Source organism: Poecilia reticulata, linkage group LG15 (assembly GCF_000633615.1).
Source record: "Poecilia reticulata strain Guanapo linkage group LG15, Guppy_female_1.0+MT, whole genome shotgun sequence".
NCBI lineage: Eukaryota > Metazoa > Chordata > Actinopteri > Cyprinodontiformes > Poeciliidae > Poecilia > Poecilia reticulata.
Genome location: NC_024345.1, coordinates 928204 through 934203, shown reverse-complemented (window position 1 = coordinate 934203; position 6000 = coordinate 928204).

Genomic DNA, 6000 nt, shown 5'->3' with positions numbered 1-6000 from the left:
ACACACACACACACACACACACACACACACACACAAATAAAAAAAAATTCTTCAAGAGACGCTTTTCATGGTCATTTGTCAAGAACCAATTTGTTGCTGTTGACTTAACATTCCCTTTGTCCTTTACCTGTCAGTCAAGGTTGGTAACCTGGTACAAAACAGGCCTTACCTTTAGGGGACAACACTGCTTTAATATAAATGTATAGAAAGGGGGCTTGGGGGGCAGAAGGCAGTTAAGAGAGAAGCTACCCTGAAGAGAGGTGAGATCAGCCAAAGGGGTTATCCTTGATTTGTCAAGAATTCCTCAAGCACAACTACAAAGTTGTCGCATGGACTAAAAGTGCCTTTGAAACGTTCCAAAAACAGGACAAGATTGTTGGATAAACCGTCCCCAATTCAGTACTTTCTCACCGCTACCAGGGGGGGAAGACCTTTGACCTCTAGTAAGTATAGGGTGACGCCACTGTAGCCACCCAGACAGCCTTCTCCGACTGCACTCCCACTGCTGCTGTTGCCACCATCCAACCTCACACACTCCAGTTTCACCCCCACTGCTCTGTCCCACTCAACCGCAAGAAAAAGCCCGAAATTCATGTCTTTCTCTTTGGTCTCTCCTGAGCAGTCCCTGTGGCTCAGGAGTCAAGAATTCAATTAGTTAAGAAAAGAGAAGAAAAGAGCGAAGCAGCAACAATACAGCGATAAGGGGGCAGAATGTGTGTTCCCACACGCTAAATACAGGGCGCTTTCCCTGGGGCCCACAGAGCCAGAGGACCTGCACCACAGGAGGTGAGAATAATCACAGCTCCCTCTGAACCCCCTCATTACACACATTCTCACACACACACATGGCTTACATTCCTTGCAAACACAGATAGCTTCATCCAGACATGCATTACACGCAGGCATTCTCCCAAAGAGAGAGAGACACACCTTGCAGATGCCCCACACTTACTACACACATAAACACAGTGGGAGAAACGCTTAGTACACATAAGCCTTCATGCACAATCACAACACAAACCGAGCACCTTTCATTATATCTCGGCCTCATACAGGTGTTCTCTGGTCTTTGGTTTACCAGGAAGACTGTTTTGGTCTACTTAGCTAGCGAGAAATGAACAGGTGGACAAGCAGCTGCAGTGGAGTTTCAACTTGTTCTATACAACTAGCTTAGCCTGTTATGTAGTTAGAGCTCATCACAGAAACATGAGTCCGCTGGGTTATCAGCAGGGGTGAAAGGGGTTTTAAATTCTTGCCGGGTACTATGACGAAAATCGTCAGTGGCTCGTTGTGCGAACCAAAACAAATAAAAGCATAACTATTTTACTGTACTGTAGAAGAGCTTTACAATATGGAAGAAACATATATTTTTATATTTTGGCTCTGGCACAGAGGGTGGAAAGTAATTACTTACATTTACTCGTATTGCTGTAATTCCAATTTGTCTATATTGCACCATAAGTTGTTTACAAAACCTGAATTCTTACTTTTACTTGAATTTGTTTTGAGTAGAGTTACTCAGTTGCATTTGAAATTATATCCATCAATGAGTAAAGATAAAACATAAGAAAAAAACAGCATTGATCTTTCAGCTGGGTTTGTATTAAATGGTGTGGAATCTATTGGGAGACAGAGGAGCAAGAAAAACCCATCAAGTTTAGTTCAGGTTAAATTGTGAGAAAAAGAAAACCCTTTGCTGAATTCAATGCATCAGTTTAACTGTAAGTACAAGCAGCAGCTGTGTGATACATTGTGAACTTGAATAATATTTTAACCACAAATGTAAATGTCAGTTTTATCAAGTACTTGTGATTATGACGAGTTTTGACTAAATTTGAAAACACAAAATCAGGTGATTAGTTTGGAATCAATTATTTAAAACTATTAGATAAGAGGGACAAACTCAGCTGACATAAGATGTTGGAAATGAATGTCCCATTAAAAATGCACAATATTTTGTGTTGCTTTTTTATTTATAAATGTGATCCTTTAGATAAAAACAATGAGACCATTATGTTCTCACTTCCTTTGCGATGAGCAGAACTTTGTTTTGCTCATCACAAAGTAACTAGAGTAACATTTTAAAGAGGTACTTGTTACTTTTGATGTTAGTAACTTTACTTCTATTTAAGTGCAAATTTAAATCAAAAATAACTGCAGTTTTACTTGAGTAACCACATTTTTTTGTACTCTATCCGCCTCATGTTCAAATATTGATAAACAATTTTATCTTGTAGCATCTTCAGTAAATTTTTATCTTCGGCATCACTGACATTTCTTTTGAAAAAAAAAATAAAAATTTCTGCACCTTTATCAAGATTTGATTTCGCTTGAATTAAAAATTCACCGTCCTGCAGTGTTTTCCCGGTTATTATTTTAAAGTCTATGAATGATAAGCAATGTATTGTTCGTCCTGTCCCAGTGCAATGCTTACAGCAACGGACCGAAAACAATGAGAAAACAAGCTGCCCTTCATAAACCCATAAATCCCTGAATTCATAGTTTCGGCCGTCAAACTGGCCGAAACTATGAGGCCGGTGTCGACTTTACCTCTGGTAAGTAGAAGTAGCTAGTAAACATGTTAGCTAAAGCTAGCCCAATCAGCAACTGCATGTCATTGTGCAGTTCAGGTATTTGCAGTAACATTTCATAGTAAAATTTTTAATGAGTGGAAGTATATCGGACAAACATTAAATAAATATGTGAATATAAAAATGACATGCTTGTGTCAAAGTGTGTCGTCATTCCAATAATCAACAAAACGTTATGCTTTGTGCTCTTGTAAGCTTTGTATACATTTTTAAAAAATGTGATTAATTGTTAGTATGAGCAATTGCAACCATGTAGAAGAAGAATCAGGCTTGAGAATTTGAAAACAGACATGGTTAGTAAGAACGGAGGGAGAGAAAGTTAGTGAAATGCCAGCAAGCATTGGAACAAATGTGTGTATACGTGAAGCTTAGGACATCTAATAAATCTACAAATTATAGTAGCTATTTATAGTTGTAATAAATGTGATTAAAAAAAATAAGTTTACAAAATTAATACATGACATGTTGATCATTTGCAAAACGTTGTATGATAATCAAATATTAATTTGAGTAAAATATACTCTTTTTGGCAAACATTTTATAATGTAGCTCATCACACAGGACAGTCATTGAAAGGTGCAGGTAATATAGTATATATTAAAGCCCAATATTTTCATTCTCAGGTTTAAGTTGGTAGTAATGCAAGCAACAGTGTAAATAATTTAAATATGAATCTAATTATGAACGTATGATTAAACTTGATCCAGCAGCAGATGCTATTGGTAACAGAAATATTAGGAAAACTTAAAAACTATACGACTATGATAATTTTTTATGTACTTGCAGAATGTGCTGTTTGCATTACCATGAAGTCAACCGATGCCCTGACAGAGAGGAGGATCTCCAGATCTGAGGAGTGGGTCTCCTTCAAGATCTAGTCATCAGGCTCAAGTGAGAACAGAGAAGCAGCTTGTCTTCACTCCGGACCAAGATTCAGCAGCATGAGATGTGAAGGGCTGACAAACTGGCTCAGGCGCATGGATCTGCCTGGAAGTATGGATAAATCTCTACATGACACTGTGAGATACAGCTGAGATAGATGTTGTATTTGGAACAGCATACTGTATTGCCAAGATGAACAGACATTTTACTGATCATGATGATCTCACTGACGATCAAGAGAAATTGTTGTCAACGTGGGCACTGGTCTCCACTCAACGAACAGTTCCACAAAAATTGTGGAACGTACTGTAAAAGAAATGCAGACAAAAATTGTTTGTTATAAATTGTACCACATGTCTTTAAAGCCACCTATTGTACAAAGTTTGTGTTACAATCAAATACAAGTATCAGAAATGTTGCATTGTTAAATATAGTTAAAAATCTAAATAAAGTGTTGATTACATTGCACTAACTGGTTTACTTTTGTTTCAAAACACAGTGTACTACAAAAATGTACACTACACCACTGTTTATTCCTGCTTTAAGACAAGAACAACAGCGATAATAACCAGGCGGCGTAGAAAAAATAATAAAAGACTGAACAACTCACTTCCTGATTTGCGGTATGATGCTGTATGTGTGTCACAGTGTGAACGGCTCACGTCCAACAGCACAGCATACTGTGCCATTCATGCTGCTTGAACGAATCACGGATGCGCAAGCACTTTGTTCCGTTCATTCAGCGAGAACAGCATGACTTCTGATTGGCAGTACAGGAACTGTGTTGGAGTGGCACTGTCTCTCATTGGGTGAATCTTTATCATACATTTAATGAGTCACAGAACATGGAAGTTTACCCCTTCACCCAAGCTGAACTAAGAAATGAACGAATCAGGTAATTAAATTATTTATTTTAAGTTTGTTCACTCAAATGATTTGTTAATTTAACAGATCGCTGCATCACTCGATTCCTCCAAAACCCCTCTCTGCAGGGTTTACCTAGCTTGGCAGAAATCAGGACTTTACCCTATGCTTCGTACACAGGGTCCGCGTGGACTGTGTTGAGTGTTTTAAATATTTCCCAATTGCTAACATTTGCTCGTGATGTATGCATTACGCCAGTTCGACGCTAAAAAGCTTTCCGGAAATTGTCTGCACTGTAAACAATCATCCTCCACTACGAAGAGAGAAGTGCTGATCTGAACGAGGCGGCCGTCAGTTTTTTAACCAATATTTGGAAGCGTGCCAACATGGGCTGAACAGCTTTGTACACTTCCACTGGTGCCATTCCTAAAATTGCAGGCTGACCACCACTTTAAAACGGCACAGAAAATTTACCTCAACGTTCATAACTTTTTGTTCTGTTTGCTGATTGGCCCAGTTAAATATTGACTGGAGAGAATCCAAGTCAAAGGAGGAGAATGGCAGCATGTGGCAAAGAGCGCCCCTGTTAGCCTCAAGAAAGATGCCCCAGTACCTCAGGAGGGCCAGGAGGCGAAAGGCTGGACCAAGAAGCCAAAAGGATGCTCCTGTGCGAGGGGTCAGAGAGCAAAGAACAGGTGTGATATGCAGAAACCTCAGTGAGCCTGACAAGCAGCTCCATATTGAGGACCAACCAGTCCAGGCAGTCCCCTGACTGGGAGAGGACTGACACGGCCTTACTGGTGGACATCTTGTGGTACTGATAGAACAGGGAATGGCCGTATTTGAGATTGAGATCAGCAATGAGGAACATGTAGGAGTTAGCTCAATCCGAAGACTACCCCAGGTGACTGAACACAGAACATCACAATAGAAGTTGAAGGCTGCGAGATACTCCCCGATGCAGAGGTCCTTTGTGAGGCACAGATCGCTGTTTTCAAATCACTGGTTGACCTCAGGGAAGGATGATGGAGGATGTTCATGGAAGAGATGAGAGTCGCGGTAAGGTGATGGATGTCTGCAGGAGGCGGGATCAGAGCCGGGTGATGGAGCACAGAGGTGGAGGCAGAGGGTCATGCCAAAGCAGCAGGAGTGGGAGAGAGATTGGCTGAGGGGGAGGTGTGGTAATTAGGTGATGCAGGTAGGCAGAGTCTCTCAGCTTGAATTTAGAGCTGACATCTCAGCTTGTCAGAAGAGATGAAAAGCACATAAAATATTGAATTCACAGCAAGTAGATTTTGTCTATTTCCTGACCTTTTTCTATGAACACAGTTACGTGCTTATGATGGAGTGGACTAAGTGTTTTGCCTGTTTGTTCTAAGTACCAAAGTGAATTTGTAATAATGTGATAATAAAATCATAATTTCATGAGAATCTGCTCCACACTGCACTGAAACGAGGAATACTCAGCATCTTGTGACTGGTGTTGGGTTTACAAATAAGAAAATACTTAATTTGATTCTGATGTGTTAAAAGATTATCAGTCCCAGGACATTGAAGCTATTGTTTAAGCAACTGTTTATTTCAAAGAAAGAACCAGACTTGCTGAGCAGGCCTCATCTATCTTATTAATATAACTTTTTTTATACACGTGAGAATGTTGTTA